Genomic DNA, 14,388 nt, shown 5'->3' with positions numbered 1-14,388 from the left:
AAAACTACTTCCAGGCTTAACAAAGGTATTGACAACTGTTGTTTTGATGTCAAAATAAATTCCTTCTTCTCGGATAATAATTAAAGGAAAATTCGTAGCGTAGAGAAGTAGGGTCGAATCCACAGGGACTTAGAAAATTATAAATTTCTGTCTGAATTATTTATGCCAGGCGTGAAACAGTAAAAATGGGGGGATTTTAGTAAAAGATAATAAAGTGATTAAATAAAAGTAATTAAAGTAAAAATAAGAAGATGAAGATTGTGAATAAATACGGTAAAAGTAGCCTCAAGCTTCGCTTTGATTCAATTTCCTTTAGATCATCAAATAAGATTTTCTCTTCGGGATTCACGTCGGTTACTTTGTCTACAAGGGCTATCCTTGTGATTCTATCTTGTATACCGAATACCCAAGGCAATCTTTGATTCCGGCTTCGGTAGTTGATTCTAACAACATCTATTGTCGTAGATCAAATACCGTTTAAGTTCGTGGCGACCGACTCGGATTGTTGTTTCTATAACCGTCAATTCCGATCTCAATTCCCTCTTGGCGAAGCTATCTCGTCAAGTGTGTTCCCAAGAAGTCGAATTGCTTTCTATAAGCCGAATCTTCCTCCCTCACGTTTAATCGCAACAACTTCTTGACCAAAGTCAATCTTCGATTTTGAAAACTGTTTTGATTTTGAAAAATAAACGCAGAGATTGAGAGAGAGATTCCGAAGATATTAAGGGACCGTTTCAATTCTCCCGTTGGAATTGAATCATCGCGACAACTCTCTGCTTATGAAAAATTTAGCTAAGCATGACAAAAGTCATACTTAGCATAAAAATAAAACTTGAAAATAAACAAAAATAAAAAGAACTTGAAAAGGAAAAGAGAAAACTTTTATAAAAACTAGAGAGAAAAGAAGAATGTATTCTGAATGATTCGTTTAGGCTTACCCCAAGTGGGTATTTATAGCCTCTCAAAGCCTAAAGGATAAACAAAGAAAATAATAAAATAATACAAAAGATAATTGTTTTTAAATTTAAATTCAAACTTAAACTAGTCTCCTAATGCAACTCTGCTCGTCAATCTTCTAAAAGGCGTGCAGACGAAGTCTCCTAGAAACCGCCGCTGACTGGACCTTCTAGAAACTGCCATGTCAGACAACGTCGTGCCCAGAGTCGTGCCCATGTCTCCAGCCGTGACCAAATAATAAAAAAAATGCAGAATTCGCCCGTTTTATCACCAATTCTGGAAAGTAAGGACCTGCACGAAAATAGACATAACACAACCAAATCAGCAGCAATAACTTCACAAAATCGAAGAAATAACGAACAGATATTAACGATTCTCAACACTCATCAAATTCCCCCTCACTTATCTCATGCTTGTCCTCAAGTATGGTTAACCAAATCAGTCAAAAACTTCATTAAACGTTCTTTGTCAAGTTTCATATTCAAGGAAGTAAGGTAGAGACCACAATAATTATTGAAGTCAAGAAATCAATCAACTGAACATCACCAATTGAAACAAGTCAAGTGCAATTGTAATATCCATTCATTCATAAATCTCAATGCTCATAACTCAATACCTTATCGGGATTCACTCAAATCACTCAATGTGTTTGGGGTAAAGAAACGCTCAATGTCAGAATCGACACGATATTACCATAAGCCTGCAAGTAAATCAAATCTTCGCTACTAATAAGAACAAGATGCATAAATCAAAGGGTCTTTTATTGGTTGTAACGTGGCTTAGGTAAAGGTGGGGAAAAGGCTAAATATATGGCTAAAATTCAAGGCAAGGAACTAACAAATAATAATCTCAACTCCATCAAAACATTAAACACAACAAGATAAAAAGACGACATATCAAACAACAATTTTCTCGTCGAAATGCATTTTTTCTTTTTCACACTTTTGTTGTTTTGTTTTCCATTTTTTCTTTCATGTCTTTTTTTTCGAACAGTTTTTTTTTCTTTTTCGAACTGCTATTTTTTTCAACATTTTTTTGTGATGGAGAATACAATGGTAAAATTATTCACTTGCCCTGAAAAAGGTAGAAAAGAGGGATAAAATAAAAAGGCTCGGGTTTATGAATATGGTGGAAACAAAGAAATGGAAATAGGCTCAAAAGTGGTTAACTAAGGGAAAATATGCATGGGTAGGCTATTTAGTGGGGAAACGGAATGGTTAATCCTAAGGTGCCCAAATCATTTTTAAGCATCATGTTCATGTGTAATCTCGACAGTATTTAACATGCAGATTCTAGAATGCCAATGTCAAATTCGACACACTCAATCAAACAAAATGAGAGCGAAAATGATATGCTCGTAAAGGCTCAAATCTCACCAAATTGTTTTCATGCATTGAGCTAATCACATTTCAACCAAAAAAATCATGGAATATCACAAAAAATTACCAACTTATCACAATCCAAGCTATCCATTATCAAGAATATCATAACCTAAATAATCATGTGTTCCCAAACAAGCATAGCATTCCAAAAATTTTCACCAAGACAAAGACAATCAATGAAATTTCCGACCAATTCAACTAACACATACTAGATTCAAAGCATAAAAATAAACAAAGGGAAATACAACCAACACTCTACTCCCCCTCACTTAAAGCGTTTTGCCTCAAAACAAAAAAAATTAAAGTGCAAGAGAAAGAACAGAGAACTCCCCGGATTTAATGTCGACCGCGACCATGGTGGGAGGTACTGGAAACATCATATTGTCGGTGGAAAACCAGTATCTACATCCCCCGATTGTGCGTACCATTGTGAGTGGAGAGGTTGAAAACACGTTACCAAGGGCGACGGTGAGGAGAGGAAGAAAGGATGATGGTCTCGTGCTTTTTGGGGAATGAGCGATCGGGTTTGAGAAGATGAAGATGGTTGGAATTTTGGTTGAATTTGGTTTAAAATTGGTTCTTGCCGTGGGTTTTAGAGTTGGGAGTAAATGAGGATTTTTGGTTTTTCTATAATTTAGAAAAAGGTATACTTAAAAATTGAAAAGGTGATTGAAAACGATAAGGTGGGGTCCATGGTCAAAGTAAGATAAAAGAGGGAAGGGGATAAGGTGGGCGGCAGAAGATAACAAAAAGGGGGAAAGAAAAAAAAATGGGGTTTGCTAACGTGCGCCGGCCCTTCTATGGGTTTTGCTAACGTGCGTCGTTTAGTTAAACGGTGCGCACGACTTGAGGCTCTTTTTTTCTGCTCAATTCGATCGTGTACTGCTCAATGGACTCTGAAATTAACACTGTTCGAATCATAATTCCGTAATTTCTCGCCGTTTAAGTTTGAAAAAATATTTGGTTCCTGCAAAATAAAAATAAAAAATAAAAATTAAATTAAACATGCTTGAATGAATAAAAATAAAAAGTAAAAAATATAGTGGAATTGAAAACAATGGGTTGCCTCCCATGAAGCGCTTTTGTTTAACGTCATTAGCTCGACGACCTGATTCAGTCTACAGGTTCCGTGACAGATACTTCCACTTCATTCGCTTTTTCCAACTAATAAATTCCTTATGAGAAATTTGAAAATTCTCACAAAGATTTCTTCGGATATTTCCCAATTTTAAAATCTTGTCCAGAAGAATGGCCGTCAAAACATCTTTTTTACCAAAAAATGATTTCTTCAAACGACTCCTTGATGATTTCGACTTAATTTTTGATGCCTGCAAAAAGGAATGTAAATCTTTAGTTTTTAAAGGAGTTGAGATCAAATTTGAATCAACAACTAAAATATTTTTCAACTCCCTTATGTCGTTTTTTTTTATCATCCGATTCCTTGCATAAATCATCAACAAAGTTAGATTCATCATCAACAAGTTCAAAAATGCCAACAAAATTAATACTATGAATGTTATCCGGATATCTCATTGCTTTATAAACATCAAATTTTAAGATCTCACCGTCAAACTCCATAGTAAGAATACCGCTTCGAACATCAATTTTTGCATTTGCCGTCCTTAGAAAAGGACGACCGAGGAGGATTTCAGAACCAAAGTTGCTACGATCATTTTCCATATCAATCACATAAAAATCAGCAGGGAAAATTAAGTTTTCTACCTCCACTAGAACATTTTCTATGAGTCCTTCAGGATAAATAATTGATTTGTCGGCTAGCTGAAGTGTAACTCTCATCTCTTTCAAAGGCTTGGTGGAAATTAAATTATAGACGGAGAGGGGCATTACATTGATAGAGGCACCTAGATCGCACATAACTCGCTTGATCTTAACCTCACCAATTTTACAAGGTATTGAAAACATACCTTGGTCTTTATACTTCGATGGAAACGGTCATTGGAAAACTGCTGAGACGTTCGCGCCTAAATCCACTTTCTCGACCCCCGGTAAGCTTCCTTTTAGTCATACAGAGATCCTTCAGAAACCGGCAATACCTTGGAACTTTCCGGATAACTTCGAGGAGAGGTATGTTAACTTCCACCTTCCGAAGTATGTCTAATATTTCCTTTTCCTCAGCTTTTTTTATCCTTTTTAACTAACCTTGATGGAAAAGGTGGTGGCACGTCGTAGGGAGATGGCTTCGGATCATCCAATTGTTCTTCTTCATTCTTATTCTGGGATCTTGCGTCATTGGTCTTCTTTTCTTTTTGGACTGCTTGGTCCGATGGGATAGGTGGCGCTACTACTGTACCACTCCGAAGGGTGATGGCGCTAACGTTTTCCCTCGGATTCACTTCAGTTTGAGACGGAAGTTTACCTTGTGACTCTAATCTCCCCACGGTTTGAGCCAGTTGGCTCAATTGCTTGTCCATCTCTTGGAAGTGGGCTTCAGTTTGGGTCTGGAATTTCTCTTGGTATAGTGCTAACCTTTCGACAATCGATTCTAGTGATGTCTTCTGCGGCTGTTGTTGTGGTGAAGGTCTCGCTTGATAGCCTTGATTCGGTCTCGGGTTCTGCGCATAACTGAAGTTCGGGTGATCCCTCCATGCTGGGTTGTATGTATTACCGTAAGGATTATAAGCTTTTTGGGGAGGTCCCGGGAAGTTTCCGACTACGTTGACTTGAGCTGTTGCATCGTCTTGAATCAGTGGATAACCGTCTGTTGGATGATCAGGTAGTGCACATATTCCACATAATCGGTTTTGTCCTGTCTTTCCTGCAACAAGAGAGTTTACGACTTCAGTTAACTTATCTATTTTACTTTCCAATGAAGATGAACTTATCTCATGAACCCTTCGAGAAGGTTCATTATTTGCGCGGAACTGTTGGGAATTTGTAGCCATCGTCGATATTAAGTCTCTAGCCTCGGTAGGAGTTATATTCACCAAGGCTCCACCGCTAGCAGCATTGATCATCTTCATTTCCAGGGGAGATAATCCTTCATAGAAGTATTGAATGAATGTTTGTTCGGTTAGCCCATGTTGTGGGCAACTAGAACACAACTTCTTAAACCGCTCCCAGTAGTCGTAGAGCGACTCTCCATCAAGTTGCTTGATTCCAAGTATTCTCCTTCGTAGTTCACTTACTTTTGCTGCAGGGAAAAACCTGTCAAGAAAAAGACGAGTCATATTAGCCCATGTAGTAACAGAATTAGGAGGAAGATAAAATAACCACTCCTTAGCGGAGTCGGCTAAGGAAAAAGGGAAAGCTCTAAGTTTTATTTAGTCCTCGGTTACTCCCTGTGGTGTCATGCTAGAGCAAACCATGTGAAATTCTTTGAGATGTTTGTGTGGATCCTCGTTTGGCAATCCGCGGAATATAGGGAGGAGATGAATAACGCCAGTTTTCAACTGGTATGGAGTTTCGCCTTGGGGAAAATTAATGCACATAGGTCCTTGTTCAGTGGGTGCCGCGGCTAACTCCCGAATAGTAGGTTCGGCCATCGGATTTGTATTACCTGAATTTGATCTTTCTTCTGGATCTAATTGTTGTCTCCTTCTTTCCCGAAATGTCTGTGCGTGGAGTCTCCTAGCTTCAACTTCGATCTCCGGGTTGTACTCCACTAATGTGCCCGGATTAGTCCTGGTCATAAATAAAAAATAAACAAAAATTAGTAACTTTGGCGAAGTCCCCTGCAACGGCGCCAATTTGACAACTGTCGTTTTGATGTCAAAATAAATTCCTTCATCTCGGATAATAATTAAAGGAAAATTCATAGCGTAGAGAAGTAGGGTCGAATCCACAGGGACTTAGAAAATTATAAATTTTTGTCTGAATTATTTATGCCAGGCGTGAAACAGTAAAAATGGGGGGATTTTAGTAAAAGATAATAAAGTGATTAAATAAAAGTAATTAAAGTAAAAATAAGAAGATGAAGATTATGAATAAATACGGTAAAAGTAGCCTCAAGTTTCGCTTTGATTCAATTTCCTTTAGATCATCGAATAAGATTTTCTCTTCGGGATTCACGTCGGTTACTTTGTCTACAAGGGCTATCCTTGTGACTCTATCTTGTATACCGAATACCCAAGGTAATCTTTGATTCCGGCTTCGGTAGTTGATTCTAACAACATCTATTGTCGTAGATTAAATACCGTTTAAGTTCGTGGCGACCGACTCGGATTGTTGTTTCTATAACCGTCAATTCCGATCTCAATTCCCTCTTGGCGAAGCTATCTCGCCAAGTGTGTTCCCAGGAAGTCGATTTCTTTTCTATAAGCCGAATCTTTCTCCCACACGTTTAATCGCAACAACTTCTTGACCAAAGTCAATCTTCGATTTTGAAAACTGTTTTAATTTTGAAAAATAAGCGCAGAGATTAATAGAGAGATTCTGAAGATATTAAGGGACCGTTTCAATTCTCCCGTTGGAATTGAGTCATCGCGACAGCTCTCGGCTTATGAAAAATTTAGCTAAGCATGACAAAAGTCATACTTAGCATAAAAATAAAACTTGAAAATAAACAAAAATAAAAAGAACTTGAAAAGGAAAAGAGAAAACTTTTATAAAAACTAGAGAGAAAAGAAGAATGTATTCTGAATGATCCGTTTAGGCTTACCCCAAGTGGGTATTTATAGACTCTCAAAGCCTAAAGGATAAACAAAGAAAATAATAAAATAATACAAAAGATAATTGTTTTTAAATTTAAATTCAAACTTAAACTAGTCTCCTAATGCAACTCTGCTCGTCAATCTTCCAGAAGGCGTGCAGACGAAGTCTCCTAGAAACCGCCGCTGACTGGACCTTCTAGAAACTGCCATGTCAGACCGTGTCGTGCCCAGAGTCGTGCCCATGTCTCCAGCCGTGACCAAATAATAAAAAAAATGCAGAATTCGCCCGTTTTATCACCAATTCTGGAAAGTAAGGACCTGCACGAAAATAGACATAACACAACCAAATCAGCAGCAATAACTTCACAAAATCGAAGAAATAACGAACAGATATTAACGATTCTGAACCCTCATCAGGTATCACTTCCTTTGTGTGAGCATTGCATAACAAGTAAGCAGCACCGGTTGAAATTCAACACATCAAATTCTAGAGGCAAAAGTGTTCTAGAATTGGTTCACTCTGACGTATGGCAAGCACCAGTAACGTCCCTAGGTGGAGCAAAATACTTTGACTCATTTATTGATGACTACTCCAGGAGATGTTGGGTGCACCCTATTAAGAAGAAGTCATATGTGTTTTCAACTTTCAAAAACTTCAAAGCGCGGGTGGAACTTGATTCTGGAAATAAAATCAAGTGTTTCAGAACAGATAATGGAGGAGAATACACAAGTGAAGAATTTGATGACTTTTGCAGGAAAGAAGGCATCAAAAGACAATTCACAGTGGCGAACACTCCTCAACAAAATGGAGTGGCAGAGCGGATGAACAGAACCTTGTTAGAAAGAACAAGAGCAATGTTGAGGGATGCAGGCCTAGAAAAATCATTATGGGCAGAAGCAGTCAATACCGCCTGTTATTTGGTGAATCAAGCTCCATCAACTGCAATAGAGCTGAAGACACTAATTGAGATGTGGACTGGAAAACCAACTGATTATTCAAACCTCCATATATTTGGAAGTATAGTGTACGTGATGTACAACTCCCAAGAAATTTCAAAGTTGGATCCAAAATCCAGAAAATGCAAATTCTTGGGGTATGCTGATGGAGTAAAGGGGTATCGCTTGTGGGATCCCACTGCCTGCAAAGTGATCATTAGTAGAGATGTTATCTTTGTAGAAGATAAACTACAAAGAAAAGAAGATGATGATAGCGCTGAAAAGTCAGAGACTACTCAGATACATGTGGAAAAAGAATTTGAAGAAGGAGATTCTTCTGAAGCAGAACCATCACATGATGAACAAGAACCAGAGAGTTCTGAAGCTCCAACAACTCGTCAATCAGATCGTGTGAGAAGACGTCCCAATTGGCACTCATATTATGTTATAGAAGGTAATATTGCATACTGCCTTTTAACAGAGGACGGTGAGCCATCAACATACCATGAGGCAATAAACAGCTCAGATGCTTCACTGTGGATGATGACGATGCAAGAAGAAATCGAAGCCCTTCATAAAAATAATACATGGGACCTTGTGCCACTACCACAAGGAAGGAAGCCAATTGGTAACAAATGGGTCTTCAAAATCAAGCGAAATGGTGACGATCAAGTTGAGAGGTATCGTGCAAGACTGGTGGTCAAAGGATATGCTCAAAAAGAAGGTATTGATTTCAATGAAATATTTTTTCCTGTAGTTCGACTAACAACAGTTCAAGTAGTTTTGGCAATGTGTGCTACATTAAACTTACATCTAGAGCAACTAGATGTTAAAACAGCTTTTCTTCATGGAAATCATGAAGAAGAGATTTATATGCTCCAACCTGAAGGTTTTGAAGAAGATGAAAAGAAGAACTTGGTTTGCAGGTTGAACAAATCTCTGTACGGTCTAAAGCAGGCACCGAGGTGTTGGTATAAGAGATTTGATTCCTTCATTATGTGCCTTGGATACAACAGACTTAATGCAGACCCTTGTGCCTATTTCAAAAGGTCTGGTGATAACGATTTTGTTATATTACTGTTGTATGTGGATGACATGTTGGTTGCAGGACCCAACAAAGATCATATTGAAGAATTGAAGGCACAACTGGCTAGGGAATTTGAAATGAAGGACTTGGGATCAGCAAACAAGATTCTATGGATGCAAATTCACCGAGACAGAAGTAATATGAAGATTTGGCTTTCACAAAAGAATTACTTGAAGAAAATATTGTCACGATTTAGCATGCAAGATTGTAAGCCAATTTCTACCCCTCTTCCTATTAACTTCAAATTATCCTCCAGTATGAGTCCTAGCAGTGAATAAGAGAGGATGGAGATGTCTCGAGTACCGTATGCATCAGCAGTGGGAAGTTTAATGTTCGCTATGATATGCATAAGACCAGACATTACACAAGCAGTGGGAGTGGTTAGTCGGTACATGGCGAATCCAGGCAAAGAGCATTGGAATACAGTAAAGAGGATCCTGAGATACATCAAAGGGACCTCAAATGTTGCATTATGTTACGAAGGATCAAACTTACTAATCAATGGGTATGTAGATTCTGACTATGCAGGGGATTTGGATAAAAGCAAATCTACTACATGATATGTGTTCAAAGTTGCTGGTGGAGCTGTAAGCTGGGTTTCAAAATTGTAGTCAGTTGTGGCTACGTCAACAACAGAAGCAGAATATGTAGCAGCTACACAAGCCAGTAAAGAAGCAATTTGGTTGAAGATGTTATTGGAGGAGCTTGGGCACAATCAAGAGTATGTCTCTCTATTTTGTGACAGTCAAAGCGCCTTGCATCTAGCAAGGAATCCAGCATTTCATTCAAGGACAAAATACATACGAGTTCAGTATCATTTCATTCGTGAAAAGGTGGAAGAAGGGACAGTAGATATACAGAAGATCCATACCAAAGACAACATAGCAGATTTCATGACGAAGGCGATCAACGCTGATAAATTTACCTGGTGTCGATCCTCTTGTGGCCTGTGAGAGACGTAAGCAACATGATGGTACAAGGTAGAAACAATGGTGTGAAGATATGATTGTTCCAATCAAATCTTCAAGTGGGAGATTGTTGAAATGTCAAAGCTTGGGCGGCAGAAAATTGGTTCAAGTTAGGCACCTAATATTGTAATGTCAAAATTAGGTGCAACAATGTCAAAATTAGGTGCAATAATGTTTGAAAATTAAATGGGTAAATTATAAACTTTAGTCACTAAACTTTAGGGTATTTATAAGATTAGTCCTTAAGTTTCAACTATAAATACCCTAGCTCATTTAGCTTCAAAACCATCCCAAAGCATTCTAGCTTTCTTCCAATACTAGAGAGATTTTAGAGAGTTTCTTGAGAGTTGTTTTCTCCTTTTTATCTAGAGATAATTATCATTGTTTTCTCCTTGGTAGATCGAGAGAGGTTGTAATTCCTATTTTCTCATAGTGAAATTCTTCTACCGTTGCCCGTGGTTTTTACCCTAAATTTTTAGGGGTTTTCCACGTAAATTTTGTGTCTCTTTTATCTTCATTTTTATTTTCTCAAATTATCAGTTGCGATTTTGCTCTATCCGATAGACGTCTTCCGTAACAGAGCCTCTATGAGAAACGAACCTACTGCTGAGTGATCATTCTGCCTCTTGTCCAAACGATTGATGACTGAACGTGCGTCCCCGTCGATTATCACCTGAGCCGAATCATTCTCGATGGCCAACCTAAATCCTTGCACAAATGTAGCTGCTTCAGTTAATTTAGGTGAGTGTGCTTGCTCAAGTTTAGAGGCAAAACCTCCAATGACCATTCTATACATGTCGCGAGCCATCACTCCAATGACAGCTTCTCCATTGTAGTCTGGGTAAGTTCCATCAACATTTATCTTAATGCAGTCGGGGGGCGGATGTTGCCATAGTTTCCAATCAATCCTACTCATTCGTTCACTTTGTCCACTTCAGCAGCTAATTCCCATGCCTTGAGGACAACATCTCGATCAGTTTGAAACTCTCGATCGTGTACCTATTTATTCCTTTTGTAACAATTGGACCATAGCAAAGTAACCAGCTTGGCGACACCTGTCATCTCCAAGGTTGAAGAAATATTTTCCAGCAAATCTTTCCCCCTGGTTTCCTGCCACTCCATCAGCTCAAGACCAGAAAAAAAATACAGCACTAATTTGGACTAGGAGCGGTTCTTGAGCGCGTGAAGAGTCGTTTCCACCTCTTGGTTGCAAACAGGGCATAAGGCATTTCCTATTCTTGTTGCAACTAGTTTCTCCCCTGTTGGCAATGCATTATGGCATATTCTCCATCCAAAGATTTAAACTTTTGCCAAAGTAGGGAATTTGTGTATCCGTGTCCATATAAAGGAGTGAGCTCTCGCAGTTCCCTTTCGTATTAATAACCACTTGTGCCCCTACTTTGCTAAGAATAGCCGGAGTTGTGGTGTTCCCAAATGAGGAGGTCTTTTCTAATGGGGGAGATGAAGGACTTGAGGATAAGATTCACGTCATCTTCATGGAACTCGGCTCTGACTTTTCTGGAATCCCATCTAGATTGCCCATGAATCATAAACTCTTTGCGAAGCAAAGGGTTGTTTGGATTGTCAAGATAATGGGTTGAGAATTACACCGCCTTATCACCACCCCATCTATCTTTGTGGATACGAGTTTCTCTATCAAATCTAATCATCTAGAAATAAATGTCTTTAAGTTCTTCTATCTCCTTGTAGATGCTGCTTCAAGCATAGGAGGGTCTATCACCAAGCTTAGCCACCAAGAAAGTTGATTGGGGGAAATATTTTGCCTTAAAAAATTGGAAAAGTATAGACGAAGGGTTATCAATCATTCTCAAAACTTAGTTACCTATAAGTGCAAAATTAAACAACTTTAGATCTCTGAAGCACAAACCGCCATCTCTTTTAGCCTGACAATGTTGTAACGCCCCAAATTCTAAATTAGTAGTTTCGGGTTAACCCTAGTAGGCCTCTGAATAAATTTCTTAGTCTATAGGAAGCCTTGACCCAAATTAAAGTGAATTGGGCTTGGGTTGAGCCCAACAATTGATAATTATGTGATTTTTTAGAGTTGACTAAAACTTGAAGGACCAAGAGTACAATTCACCCATTTTCTTTATGAAAGGCTAATTTTGTTTAATTGTGGGTGAGGTCACGTAGCAGACTTCTTTTTTCTTCATATTAGTTATCTTCTTCTCCCAAGCTTTCATCTTCTCTTTTCTTTCTTCCTTTATGTTGGATAGCTAAAGGTGATACCTTGGTGAACTAGTCAGCTTTGTTTAGATCCTAAAGGCAAGAAATTCAATCCTCTCTTTCCAAGCTTCAATTCAAGTCCACTCTTACAAGTTTTGGCATGGTATTCATAAATGAGTTTTATGGGGGTTTTAGGAACTCAAAGGATTAAATACGTTTTCTTATATTTCTAGTCTTAGGAAGTGTTCTTAAACCCTTCTCAACCTCTAATTTCAGTTAGTAACCCTTATGTTTGATTCTTTCCTAGTGAGGGAAGTTGGAGAAAGCTCCAAAGCTAGAGAAAAGGAAAAGCTTGTTCTTGGGTGACTTTGAGGTGTTTCCAGTAGCTTAGAAATCCAAGGTTACACACTTCTAATTCAACTTTACCTATGTAGATCATTAAGTGTGCTTTGGTAGGTTGTATGAGTTATGAAGCATGTTCATGGTAGCTTGCATATTTTGATGTTTAGCATGTTAAAAAAGCCCTTTTTATGATCCCTTAAATCATACATAAGATTTAAATAATTGTTGGAAACCTCAATAGGGCCTTTGGGGTAAAAATAGTAGAGTTTTGGGAAGGGAGTATTGATACTATAGGTCTAATTTTGATACCCACATGGTGGTATCGATACCGAGGGCACAAATCAAATTCCAGTAGTCATTTTTTGTATTGGTACTCAAGGGAGTAAGGATATCCAGGGTAGAGTATTGATACTCCTAATAGGGGTATCGATACCGAGGTATTTTTCAAAACATCGAACCTAACTTTGGTATCAATACTCAGGCTGGTATTGATACCCAGTACCGGAGTATCGATGTTTAGCCAGGAGTATCGATATTTCCTTTCCCCATCAATATACAATAGTAAGCAGGTATCAATATCAGAAGGTAGGTATCGATACTCAGGGGCCAATATCGATACTGAAGGGTCAGTATCGGTACCAACGTACAGTTTTAGATAAATAATCCAATGAATGAGGGATTTGACTTGAGGGGCTCAACAACATCAAAATATCAAGAGATAAAACTACAAGTGAGAACATTAAGTAATATCAAAACAATTAGAAATAATAACAGCTAAGATTACATAAAACTAGTCTTGTTAGACACTCGAGAAACAACCAGGACACCCGTGTCTCTTTAGCAGAACACGACAGTCAGTTGGATATTCAGTCAGTGCCAAGGAAATTTATTAGCCAACTGGGCACAAATTCCCCAAGACTCCACGGTGTAAGTTGATGGGTGTATGTTTCCGATGCAGCTATGGATCTCACCCAAATACTCGAGGGTATTTCAGAAAGGCTAGAGGGGTGTGTGAGCTTCAAGATACAAAACTCTCAGTCACACTATGATGACTACTCAAGAGTTTATATTAGTATATTGCATGTATTCATGCCTAAGCCACTAGTCAGCTCATTTAGTGAATGCATGTAGTACATTATAGTTATTAGTGTGGCAATGAGCTCGTAAGCTCAACATATAGAATATGTTTTTGTGCGTAGGTTCCTAGATGATCAGTTTGGGAGCGTTATCGTAACCAGATATTCCAGCTCAGTAAGTACGTCTTGATTTGTATTAGAGGGCATGTATTATTGTAAAACCTTATATATTCAAACGTAACTCTATTTTTGGTTTTAAACTCAGTGTTTTTATTCTGGATGATTTAAGAGCTCCCCACATTTTGTAAACTTTATTTATGATGTTTTACTTTATTTTTATTTGAGATAGATTTTACGAAATGTTTTACATACATTTTAAAAGAAATTTTTGTGTTAGCCATTTCAGTGGTCCCGTGTGACATCGTAATTCATGGATCTTCGGATCGGATTGGATTAGGGTATTACAAATGTTATCCCAAATGACTAAAAGCTCACCCTCTCTTCTTTTTTTCTCGACCACCAATACGCCTGAATGCTTAACGTGTTGGCATCAATCACCCCTTCCAAAAGGAGGTAATTTGACATAGCGTACGTCGGCAACGCTTGAGCCACCGATTTGAAGAAGATCTCAAGTCCCTTATAGGAGAGGAGGTTCTTTGTCCAACTGTTAATCCTCTTGTTCATTATGTCCTTAACGAACCCAAACACCTTCGATTTGTTCCTCCCCACTACAAGCAGAAGTCCAAGATAAACCCATGGATTATTCTCTTCGAGCACGCCAAAGATTTCTTATGTTCCTTCTAATGGCATTTATTTTACAAACGCTACTAATATTAATCAATT

This window comes from Hibiscus syriacus, unplaced genomic scaffold, assembly GCF_006381635.1.
Source record: "Hibiscus syriacus cultivar Baekdansim isolate YM2019G1 unplaced genomic scaffold, ASM638163v2 tig00000218_pilon, whole genome shotgun sequence".
In the NCBI taxonomy this organism is placed as follows: Eukaryota; Viridiplantae; Streptophyta; class Magnoliopsida; order Malvales; family Malvaceae; genus Hibiscus; species Hibiscus syriacus.
The sequence above is the reverse complement of the archived record's forward strand: the minus strand, read 5'-3'. Positions refer to the sequence as shown.